Source organism: Sciurus vulgaris (assembly GCF_902686455.1).
Source record: "Sciurus vulgaris genome assembly, chromosome: 2".
In the NCBI taxonomy this organism is placed as follows: domain Eukaryota; kingdom Metazoa; phylum Chordata; class Mammalia; order Rodentia; family Sciuridae; genus Sciurus; species Sciurus vulgaris.
The window spans coordinates 27,517,612-27,530,300 of record NC_136462.1 but is presented as its reverse complement, the minus strand read 5'-3'; the positions used below and the strand labels follow the sequence as shown (position 1 = coordinate 27,530,300).

General features: G+C 55.7%; 1 protein-coding gene across 1 annotated transcript in view; it reads left to right on the top strand.

The window, feature by feature from the left end:
* Nucleotides 1-12,689, top strand: part of ESRRB (estrogen related receptor beta) — a 514,135-nt gene that overhangs the window by 500,757 nt on the left and 689 nt on the right. The window lies entirely within an intron of this gene.

Below are 12,689 nucleotides of genomic sequence, written 5' to 3'. Positions count from 1 at the left end.
CCTGCGTTCTTAGCCAACCTCCCAGCCAGAGCCAGCCTCAGGTCCTGACGGTCATGGCGGTGTCCTTGGCCTTAGCAGGCAGAGGAGGGTGAGGGGACTCCTGGCCCAGACCCTGACAAGGGCAAGAAGCGGCCGAGACAAATGCCCTGGGCCATGAGCAAGGAGCCTGCCGCATGCCCTCCCAGCCCTTCCCTGCTGTCTGCTGAGACACACGGGGAAGGGGGGATTCTCAGACAACCCTCTGGCCACTGCACTTGGCTCTTGCCTGGAATAATTAGAGACAGAGCCAGGAATGATGTCATGCCTCTGCAGGAGATGGAGGATGACTTTGAGCAAGGCCTTGGCCTCAGCCCTCGTTTGTCAAGCGAGTTGGGGTGGACTTGGACGAGTTCTAGCATTCCTGCACCAACATCCTGATGTGGAGACAGCCATCCTCCTGCAAATCACTCTGAGAACAGAGTGGCTGCCCAGGCTTGGCACTCAACTCCCTTCTCATCCCCTTCCTCCAGGCTCCCCAAGAGACACTGTTTCCTCTCCTGGTGCTACCCATGCAGCTGCCAATCAAGGTGCCCCACCCCCTTCCAAGAGTGTAGGGTTGAGCAGGATTTGGTACCCACTTTGGAGGCTGAGGTGGGAGGATCACAAACTCAAGGACAGCCTCAGCAATTTAGGGAGGCCCTAAACAACTTCAAAATTTTTAAATAAAATAAAAAAGGGCTGGGATGTGGTTCAGTGGTTAAGCACCCCTGGGTTCAATCCCTGCTACCAAAAAAAAAAAAAAAAAGGAATGTAGGATGGACAAGTGACCCAGTTTGCCCAATTGAGGACCCTCCCTCTGTTAATGGGTTCATTAATGGACTTGGTTCTGGGCAGAGTCAGTCAAAAATCTATCCTGTTGTGTTAGTCAGTTTTCTGTTACACCACCTGAGATAATCAGCTTTTAAATAGAAAAGGTTTAGGGCTGTGGCCGTAGCTCAGTGGTAAGGTGGACGAGCTTGCCTAGCATACATAAGGCCTTGGGCTCTATCCCCAGTACAAAAAAAAAAAAAAAAAAAAAGTGAAGTTTTGGTTCACAGTTTTGAAGGCTTCAGCCCAGCACATTAAGGGGGCAGGGAGTGGCGAAATTCCACCTCAATACAGAGAGAAGAAGAAGAAACTGAGGTCCCAACATCCCTTCCAAGATCAGTCCCCAATTACTGGAAGAACGAAGCCTTTAGCACGTGGACTACAGGGGACAGTGATCCAAACAGTCGCATCCGGGATACAAAAGACAGCAGTTGTGTCCGGGGGATTTATTAGACTGGAAACGGAATCTGCGATGCCTACCCCTCAGCAAGCCGTCCCAGGAGCTGGGGAGTGGCAGGGGACAGGCCTCTGGATGGAGGGCACACCAGCACGGCTCCACACCCAACGCTCACCCCCTCATCGGAGGCTGGCTCCCTCTGGCGCTGGGACTGCAGGGACCTGGGGTAGAATTAGCTCATCAGGCCCTGATGCTACGTGGCATTTGGAATCATCCCTTCCCGGCCTCCAGCTGCTGATGGAGGACGATAGTCCCAGCCACAAGGCCAACAAGGACGGGGTCTCCACGTCACGGCTGGTATGTCTACAGCATCGGGTGCTGATCGGCGTTCCTGAATGGTGTCACCCAATGAGATCATATGTGGAGATGGGCCTTTGTGGGGTGACTCAGATCAAACAAGGTCATAGGGTGGGAGTCTTACCCGAAAGAATGGGTGGCCTCGCAAGAAGAGGAAGAGACTGCTCCGGCTCCCTGAGGCCACGCACATGCGTGCTCTCCCCTCCCACCTCCCAGGGACGTGCCTCTCGGGCGCACCGTGGAGGGCCGCCATCTGCAAACCAGGGAGAGGTCTTCTCCCGAACCCAGCCTTGGACTTCCAGCCCCCAGAACTGAGAAGATTAAGATCTGTCATTTAAACTACCCATCGATGGCATTTTGTTATGGGACCCCAAGCTAAGGCACACTTCCACCCGCACCAGAAGGTAGAATCCCATGCGCTTGCTTCTGAGAGGGAGGGAATGATTCTCAGCCAACAGTTGTCAGCAGAGACCATGGAGGAGCACCGTCCCAAGCACCACCCACGTAGCACTGAATCATCACAAGAACCCGGAGACTTAGGTAGCATTATAACTTTCAGGCAAAGGAGAAATAGGCACAGAGAGGTTAAGGAACCAAGTATTACTGTGCTCAGTAAGACGGTAGAACAGGGTGGAAACCCTGGCCATCTTGATCTCTTGAGATCATGAAGATTGCCCACCCTTATCCAAAGACCAAGCAGGACTGGGCCAGGGGACAGTAGAGCCCCACACCTGTCAGTGCTCTGTTGTGGAAGGAAATCGGGTTCTCTAGCTTATCACAGTCCACAAGTGGCCTATTGCCATGTCCCCTCTGAGAAGATGGTCCTTAAATGAGGTAGCCATGAGGCCTTGTCCATGTCATGTCATGGGAAACAAAAGGTGGGTGACATGCTCCCTCGAGGCCCCCATTCGTTCTGAAGGCACGCAGTAACACCCTGCGGCACTGCTGTCAGGGGTACTGTGTGCAATCAGATGACCCAGAGGGTCCCCTGGAGAAGGACGTGAATCCAGGCAAGGGCCCTGCATAGGTTCCAATTTGGCCCTGAGGAGGGCAGCAAAATCTGCTTCGTGCCTATAAACTGAGGCTCACCCCCAGACCCAGGCTTCTTCCAGACCTTTCTGGAAGCCTCATCCAACCCTAGTGGCCAAGCACAATGAGTTCATGATCTGGATAGGCCCCCAAAGGCCTTGCTGGACGCGGAAATCGATTCCTTCCAAGACTCATCTCCTTGCTCAGTGGTCCCCAGTGCCTGGGACCTGGGTTTTGAGGCAAATGGCAGGTTTTAGCCACCCGTGAGAGTAGTCCGAGCTGCAGCCCAGGGGCCTCTGGAAGGAAGGGTTTAGCCTGGGGTGGGGGCGGCAGCAGGGGTTCTGAGGTCTTCTTGTGATGGCGCCCATGATCCACCAGGTGTCACTGTGTGGCCGTCGAGATGAAGGGCGGTGGCTTATTCTCTCCAGCATCTGCCCTGAAGACTGGGGAAGTAAGGGTGGGGGACCTAGGTGAGCAGAGGGGCACGTCAGCCTAGTCTCCTGGCTAGCAGAAGCACCCTGAGGAGGCACATGTCATGGTCTACAAACCTGGGGATAGCACTCCACCTGAGGTGCCGGGACCACTCCTCCAGTCCCAAGTCCTTCTCTCTCCAGCAGCCTCTTGGAAGTTTCCATCTGATTCTCCTCTGGAGAAGAAAACCCTGAGGTGGGTAAGAAAGGCCACAGTTCAGGGAGTGGACCAGAGCCTGGTGCTTGAGACTGAAAAGGGAGGGGCTGGCAGAGACACAAGAAAAGCAGGGGTACCAGGTGCGGCCTTAGCACGGAGACACCTGAGTGAATGAAGAGCTGTTTAAAGGGTGATCAAGGGGACAGGTCCAGACAGTGGCAGATGGAGGTGTCCTGAGAAGGGTGAGTGCATCTAACCCAAAAAAAAAAAAAAAAAAAAAAAATCAAGTTAGCATAAGTCACCCCTGGGTTCTCCTTATCCTTGTCCACCTATGCACAAATACAAATTGGTCACCTATTTACAGCTGCACTGTGTGAGTCAATATAAGGGAGACACTGCCAAACATCCTGTTTTCAAAAAGGCTCCAGCTCAGGTCCAGGTAGGGAGACAAGGCTTGTGAACAAGAAAACATGTGTGGTCACCTCACACAACACGGACTGGGAAAGTCCTCTGACAGCCCTTCCAGTCTGCAAAACCCTATGAAATGTTACCTATCATTTTTAAAAAATGCAGCTGGGTGGGGCAGTGCATGCCCATAATCTCAGGGACTCCGGAGGCTGAGGCAGGAGGATTGCAAGTTCAAGGGTAGCTTGGGCAACTTAGCAAGACCCTGTCTCAAAACAAAATATTATAAAAATAAAAATATAAAGGGCTGGGGATATAGCTCCATGGTAGGGTAACTGAGTTCTAACCAGTGCCACAAAAGAAGAAAAAAACCCCACCAACTGGGCCACACACTGCCCCATTCCATAGTGTATCTGTGTGGCTGTTGGAGATTCTACACTGTGAGTGCGTGCCTAACCAGGCACATCCACAGCACCTTAACTGTGCTCAGGAGTCCTAGGAGACAGTTTCTTAAAAAATGTTGCATGTCAGAGCAGCAAAGGAACTGAAGTTTCTCCCAGACCCCTCGATGCACAGGACGGAGAAGATAAGGACCAAGAGATTGAATCTTAAGCCTCTGGTCACTCCGAGAGGGAACAACTTAATAAAATTCGCCACAGGGTTTATCTTGGCTGATAAGCGAGGTCCCAGGGGTCAGAGGCAGAAGCAGCGTTGGAAATAGAATTTCAGGACGTTTTGTTTTCTCTTCTGCCTGTGGCAGCCCTAGGGAAGGAAGGCCCCTGATGTTGGCTATGCCAGTTCCAAGTGATGACAGTCAACAGGAGGTAACAGGAAAGCTCTTACAGGCTCAGCTCTGGTTGGAATCTTGGCCCTATACTTCCCAGCTGCTTCCTCACGTCTCTGCACCTCGGTTTTCCCAGCTGGAAAGTTGGGGAGACGTCGCTACCTCCTCTACAGGTCTGTTGTGAGGATGAGACAGAAAGAAAAATGCAGTAATTTTACTGAGCATGCAAAGCTCCGTAAAACTGTCGTTTGGGTTTTTCCTGTCTGTTCCTCACCAACAGACTCCAGCCAGCCACCTCAGCCCAGGGCCGCTGCTAGGGCACCGAGCTCACCCCTTCAGGTTTTGCAGCTCTCAGGGTGTGATTTTGATTGATTTACTTCGTAATTCCCAAACCTGACCGGCAGGCCACTCACAGGAGCTCTCGCCACCTCCTGGTGGAAACGAGCACTGCAGGCAGGTTGCTCGGTTGGAAAAAGGCCTAAGCAGACTCAGAGCTTCTGACAATAGGTTGATGCATCCCAGATGCGGACAGGGCGTGATGCTGGGATGCTGTATATTCCCCTGCCCTGGGATGGTTTACTAATTTCCTGAACCTTGTGTGGCGCTTTTGAAAAGATACAGCCAGTGGAGAGTTTCTGCCTCAGACACTTGCATTAGGATGTTAGCATTCTCACATCTCTTTGTGACATTTATTGTTAGTTTTGCCACTTTTTAAAAAATATATATATTTTATTTTATTGCAGTACTAGGGGTTGAACCCAGGGGCATGCTATCATTGCGCTCCATCCCCAGTCTTTTTTATTTTTTTTTTTTATTTTGAGATAGTGTCTTGCTAAATTGCTGAGGCTGGCCTCAAACTTGTGATCCTCCTGCCTCAGCCTCTGAGTCTCTGGGATTACAGATGGGATGCAGTTGGTGGCGCCCAACTGTGATTCGGTTTACCCTTCATTCCAACACACCTACCCCTGCCCCTGCTGCCAGTATCATTGCACACTAACATCCATAGGAGAGCTGGGGTGGTGGCACAGTGGTGGAATCTTTGCCTGGCATACCTGAGGTCCTGGGTTCTATCCCAGCACTGTAAAAGAAAAGTTGCGGGGGCAGGGGCAGTAATCAAGGAGTCAGCCTTGTGTTCATTGTGGGATGAGGACCCTGAGTGCAGACAGCTGTTTTTCTTGTGGTTGACGTGAACTTTGCCCAGCCTGCTGACTCCAGGCCATCCAAAGCTCAGCCCTTGAGGCCAGGTACCAGGCCTCCCCAGCGACAGCAGCAGGATCCTGGGATCTGGTCCCTGGGGGTCCATGTAGAGAAGCCACACTGAGCCTGAACCTAGCAGAGCTGGAGAGAGGAGTGTGGGCCCCATGTTGGCACAGAGCCTGGCTGTCCCTCCGCCCCTTCAAGAAGCCATGACAAACAACCTGCTAAGCCCGGTCCCACCAGAGCCCTGGAAGACTCAGCACGGAGTACAATTTGAGCAGGTGGGGAAATCAAGGCAGCTAGGGCCACTGTGACCAAGGTCACACGCAGTGCTGGCAATCAGGCCCTGGAGGCCAGGCCTGCAGGGCTGCAGGTTAAATATGAGCACTCAGACTCTCCCCAGGCCAGGGCCCTGGGCCCACCACAGAGGAACCAGCGTTTCCCAATCATGTCAATGGCAGAGCCCCAGAGAAAGGTTCATGAATCCTCACCACCGCCTCCTCTCTTGTGGGGAACAGAGGCCCCACAAAAGACTCCCCTGAAGACTCTTTGGTAAGTCAGGTCCACGCCAAGCAACTGGCTCTCAAGCATTGCAGGTCCCAGCCAAGGGCATGAAACTCCAGACTAGACATCAAAACCCTGGCAGGCTGGGCCGGGTGTAGCTCTGTGGTAGAGCGCTTGCCTCGCATGCACAAGGCCCTGGGTTCCATCCCTACTATGGCAAAACAAAAAAGCTGACGGGCTCCGGAGCGGGAGAAGCAAAGATTAGATCATTACAGCAGAATGAAGGAAGCTGGGAAGGGGAGGAGGGACAGAGGCCAAGAGTGTCCAAGGCAACTGGAAAACGGCACACGAAAGCAGGCTGTGCCCTAGCCGTCCCTCCAGGCCAGGAAGGCCTCGCGGGCGCAGCTCCTTTTGGGTGGGGCGAGGGATGCTCTGGTCCACCTGTGTCCTGCATACACGCACACACCCGTATGCAGCTCTCTCGAAGAACATGGGAACAGTAAGCACGTCCAGATGCTCCGTGTACACACACATATTCAGGTATGCAAACATGCGTGCAGGTGCCCGGGCCGGGCGCGCCCCCAGGAGTGCATGTGTGTTTGCGTGCAGTCTACAAACATGTTTTCGCAAAGCTCAGGGAGAAGCAATCAGTCATCTCCAAGGAATCTTAGCAACACCATCCCCAGAAACGGCGTCTGCCAGCTGGGGCAGGGATGAGTCAGCAGAGGGGCAGTGGGGGAAGCAGACTCTCCCTTCTCCCGGGAAGGTCTCCAGGCCAGGCCTGGCCTGGCTGCCTGGCCTGGGTCACTGCTCTGGCACTTGTGTCCAAGAACACATTCCTGGAACTGGCCAGCACAGGCGGCCGGAGGGCTTTTCCCTCCTCCCCCCGCCTCCTGTCCCGCCCCGCCCACCCTTTTATTTTTCCTTCTTGCTACAAAACCAAAACACCGCCTTCAGGAGTTCAGGAGCTGGAGCCAAATGGCAGGAGCTGGTGGCTGAGGGGTTGGACACAGGAGCTGCCTAGGCTCAAGCGGGCCAGGGAATGGGGACACCTCCCTCCAGCAGCAGAGGGCCCTGCTAGGGGGTGCTGAGCTCTCCCTTAGGCTGACAGGGCACAGTGCCATTGCCCCAGGTTCCAGAGAACCAAAGTTCAAGGTGGTGGCTCCCAGGGAAACGGACTGTGTCTTTCTGCCCCAGTAGCAGAGCCCAAGTGGCTTACACGGCAGTGTGTGTGTGTGTGTGTGTGTGTGTGTGTGTGTGTGTGTGTGTGTTGGGGGCAGGGGGCGGGTTGACCAAAGGAACAGAGTGGCACTGAGATTAATCATGACTCCACTGCCGGGTGCAAACAGTGCATCTTCATAGCACCCCGAGGGGTAGCATGGTCTTTCATAGACTGGCCTAAACAAGTAAAGGGGTTTGGTCCAAGGTCACGCAGCTCTGAACCAGGGAGCAAGAGGAAACCAAGTCAGGTTCGAGCTACTTTGGGGGCTTTCATGAAGGGGGTCCCATTGGCCTTCCTCTTGGACGGCAGCTACGTTGTGTGTGCCAGGGTCACAGCACCCACAAAAAATAAACCAACAGAATGGAAATGGGGTAAATTATGTCCCGGATCTTTCTCCTGCCCAGCCTGGAGAGCAAACAGATCCTGAGCAAGCGCCATCTGCAATCTCAGCAGCAGGGTGATGGCAGCCGTGGGCAGGGGCAGTAACAGCCCGGCCCAGCCCGAATCCCTGGCCTCTTTACTGGAGGCAGGAAATGAATAAAAGCTAAATGAGTTTGGAAATGCCAGGAGGCAGTGTTTATCCCCTTCCCCCACCCCTCCCCCTGGCAAGGACTGCGTATAGTTACAGTTTAATCTTGGAAATGCCAGACAGCTGTTCCCCGTTGCTAAGAGACTGGCCCACATTATGCAGATGTCAGGGACCTCAAATGTCTGCCGGAAATTACAGATCATGTTGGAGGAGCAGAGGGGCCTTCTCTCGGCTGGGGAAGCGCAGCAGGAGACCCCCCTGGGGGGATGGCAGAAATAAGGGGCCCAACCCTCCCGTCTCCTCCTTGGAGTCTGGATGCCTGGCTGCTCTCGCCAGCTCCCTCCTCCTTCAGCTCCTACCCCACATCCGCGCTCCATCCCTCTACCACAGTGCATCCTGCCGCCCATCTCCACAGCCACCTCCATGTTCCTTCTGGGACAGCTTTCTGCATCCAGCGTCCTACTCTCTGTCTTTCGGTCTTCCTTGCCCCTGGGATGCCCCTAGTTGGCCAGGCCTGGGTTTTAGGCACCACTGGAGAAGGGTGGGACCACTCTGGAGCCCCCTCCAGGAGCTGGAAATGGCCACACTTGTACACAAGCCCCCTCCCAACAGAAACCCAAAGGAGGGCCATTGCCATGGCAACCGCCAGCTACCAGAGCTGCTGCATCGCTGGGCTCTGAGGAAAAGGACCTGTCTCTGGGCAGGGGTGGGGAGACGCAGGGGGAGCCCTAGGCCCTGGGGTGGGAGGGGAGCCAGCTGGAAGGTGGCACAGAGCGGCTACAGGGCAGTGCCAAGGGGAGCCAGGGCATCCACAGGGTCTTTCGTGGGGGTAGGGAGGGCGACCGGGGCCTGGCCAGAGTGGAGCCCTGTGCCCGCGTTTTCCACTTCTGCCTGGAGGGCGGAAGCCTTATCTCCCTGCCCATGCATCCAGGTGGCATTCGTTCTCCCTGTTGCCAGCTATGTGGCCTTGGCCCTCCTCCAGCTGAGGAGCACCAGCCCTATAAAATCAGGCCAGCACACTTTATGTGCCATGGAAGGTGGCTTTGAAGATAAGAATGTGTGCGTGTGTCTACCCACATATGAAAGTGCTTGGGACGGGGCCTCAAAGCCCCATGAAAGCAGGCGTCTTACTAACCCTCGGACCTTCCAGAAGATGCTGCCGAGGCTGCCGGAGGCGGGCACGATTGCCCCTCTTTCTTTCCAGGTCTGCGGTCTTCCTCATGCCAGTGGACACCACTTGCATGATGGCCATCCTAACCTGTGTCCTGACACGGTGGACCGACCACGATGGCCTTCCGCCTCCTGCGCATACCCCACGGCCACAGCCATGGTGGATGGAAAAACGAGGCAGACTCCCAAGACCTGCCCACACCAGCGCAAAGCATTAGGCAGCCCCGCCTCAGCCCCTGCCCTGGGTTCAAACCCTAGGAGGGTCACCACGGCCATGCCCTTTCTCCCTGGGAGGTAGGAGACACCTCCTCTCAGCTACGTGACGGTCAAACAACCAAACCTCGCTAGCTCTCGCCTCTCCCTCTGCAGAATGGCATGCCACAGACATCTTAGGGTTGCTGTGAGGATTATTGAGATTAAACGCACAACGTGCTTCACTCCTGCTAAGCTTGCAATACATTTGAGTTCTTTCATTAAGGTGCAGCCAGTTGCTGAAGGCGCCAGGCTTCAGTAGCGGAAGGAGGGGAATTCCTCAGGCTGTATATGCACACCTACTCCCCCTCCTCCTGGTTTCTGCCTCTTTGGAAGATTCCAGAAGGGCTGTCCAGGTCAGCGCCCCTGGGAGAACTCTGAGGGCAGGTACCCATCGTGGGAACCTAGGAGGCAGGGTGGGGCCGCAGGGGAGAAGCTCAGGCAGCCGAGGGGGAACGTGCGCCCCCGGCCCCTGCAGAAAGTGCTGAGCCAGGAAGGTCTCCTCGGCGGGGCGGGGCGGGAGCCCCAGGCTGAGTCATGGCTGGCTCCCAGCTCACTCAGCCCCTCGCGCCCTCGCGGCCTTGGCTTGGCGGGAGGGAGGAGCACAGCTGCTCAGCCTCAGTCCCAGTCTTTGTTCCTCTCCCTTCCCCTCGGCCTCTCCTCTCGCTTTCATCTCCGGCCCCAGCTCCTGGCTGCCTCCCTCCCTCCCTCCCTCCCTCCTCCTCTTCTCAGCTCCGTCAGCCCCAGTCCCCCTCCATCCTTCCCTTGAAGCTGATTTCTTGCTTTCTCATCCTTTCTTCTTCCTCGGAGCTCACAATCACGCTTGGCCGCCTTCCCTCCCTCCCTCCCTCCTCTGTGCACCCCCCCAGTCTCTTTCCCGCCCCTTCTCCGTTTCCTTCCTGCTCCTTCTTCCCTCCTGTTTCTCCTCTCCCATCCTCTCCCCACCTTTCCACTCTCCCCTTCAATGTCTGTCTCTTTCCTCTTCACCTAAAGGACACACTTCAAGTCCCCAAACACACAAAACCAGGTCAAGATCATCCATCAAGCCCTCACCAGCCCTGGGTTGGGAGGTTGGGGTCTGGAAACCAAGGTCGGGGCTGAGCAGAAAATCAGAGTCTGGCCAAGCCCCAGCCGCACCTGGAATCCTCCCCACCAGCCCCCAGGGATTCCTGTGCCGGGTCACCTGCTTCCTACAAACGCCTGTGCTGACTTCCAGCTTCTGCAGCAGAAACTCCCAGTAAACCAGGGCATGTCTGAGTCCCTGACCCTCCCTGCCTAACTCTGCTTGGCTTCCTCTCTACCCTGGTGCAGGGAGGCAAGAAAGACGTCAGAAACCAGCATGACCTGCTTTGAACTGGAAGGGAAAGGGCTGAGTGAGATTGTACCCTATGTGAGGTGCACCGTGAGGCAGTGAAGACCTGGCTTTGAAACCAGAGGCTGAGCTTGAATCTTGACCCTGTGTCTTACTGGCTAATGACCTTGAGCAGGATGCTCGCCGCGTCTCAGTGTCCACCTCTGTGAAATGGGGATATAACACGGGCGCCATTCTCCCAGGGCTGTTGCGGGGATATCACAAGAAACTGTAAGAGAAGCACTTTGGCATGTGGTGGCTTCTCCTAGCACCACTGGGAGAAAGACAGGCTTTTGGAAGGAGATGGGGCTTGTTCAGAGCGTTGAAGGATGGATAATAATAGTAATCATACTTCTATTTTTGTTGATACAGGGCGCAATGCTCAGCACTTTGAATACATTGTCTCATTTAATCCCCCAGCAACCCTAGGAAGCAATTTTTTTTTTTTTTTTAAGTTCTGCTTCATGCATTTGAGACTCAGAAAGGCTAGGCACTTTGTCCAAAGTCACACAGCAAAACAGAGAAGCAAAATTCTTAACTCCTCTGCTGTCACTTGGGCTGGGGTGGGGGACCTGGGCCAGACAGAGAGCAGGGCCTAAACCAGGCACACACAGGGAACAGCAAGGTGTGTTGTGGGGGATTCTACCTGAGGCCGTTGCAAACTTTCCTCTTACCTTGGGTCAAACTCTGCTTTCCTGTGTCCTGTGAGTCTGGGCCCTGGGGACAGGAGGAGGATGGGGTTTTGGCTGCTGTCTCTGGAGCTCAGGTCCCTGCCCCGGGCCTCCTTCCCACACAGCCCCCTGCCCTGTGATCCAGATAATCCCTGAGGCTCTGTCTCTGGTGGCCTCTGGTTTTTTGCCACCCTGTGTTATGTAACAGGGATAAGCTCTCCTTCTCTGGGGGACCAGGTCAGGGCCTGTGAGATTATTGCCTGAGTTACCAAGTGGGTTGGGGGGAGTGCCCTGGAGGTAGGACTGTGGGAGGAGGGTGAGGGTAACTTGTGGCACAGAAGGCTGGTGAGGACCCCAGGGTTTCTGGTGGAGAGGGGCGAGCAGGGGGACCTCAGGCAGACAGGTGTAGAGGCCTCGCCACACCCAGCCCTGCAGCCACCAGCCGGCTCTGATTACACCGTGTACAGCTTTCAAAAGGAGCTCCGCCGTTTCCATGGCAACTCACCCACATGGTGGCAGCCTAGGGGGGTGTAAAGGGCAGTCCACAAGAGGCACGGGTGCCCCTGGAGGTGAGGGCAGAGTGAAGCCCACCTGGCCACCCCCGGGGGCCCCTCCTGCCTCTGGGAGGTTCTGCCCGAGGTCGCACACAGCCCCGAGAAAAAGAGAGGAAGCTCCAAGACAAAGAGGCAGCGAGTTCTCAGCCGGGACGCGCCCTTGACCTGTGCCACTCTGCGCCGCTGTCACGGGGCCCTGGCACAGTCTCCCCGAGCCTGCGCTCTTCCACCGGAAACCTAGGGGAGACGCTGAGCGGGAAGCTCAGCATCAAAGCTTCCCCGCTTTGAAACGGGGTGGCAGGGTGGGGTGCTGGTGTTCCCACGGGGCTGCCCTCTGCTCTGTGACCTCCTGCAAGGGGCTTAACCTCTCTGGGACTGCATCCTCCGCTCTGCGGCGGCGATGGGCTCATCTCCTGTCACGGCTGCTGAGAGAAGCAAATGAGGTGACATTTCGGAAGCACTTTATGAAAGAAGCACAAGGAGATGAAAGCGGAGCGGCCCTGGTGGAGCCGCGCTCCCGCCCTCTGCCTCTGGCCTGCTCGCCCCCGCTGCCCGGACCAGGGCGCAGCTCTGAAAGCCCCCACCCCGCTTAAACAAAGATGTCCCCACCTTCCCATCCCCACTGACCTCCACTGACCTTGGCCCAAACCCGGAGCCTCTCCTGGCCACACCTCTAGTCTAGAAACCAGCGCCATGAAAGTCCCCTGCTGTCCCTGTGCCCCCAGGATGTTAAAGACCAGCCGGACCCTAGCCTGGCCGCTGGCCTCTCTTCCCTCCCAGCCTCCGCATGCTGC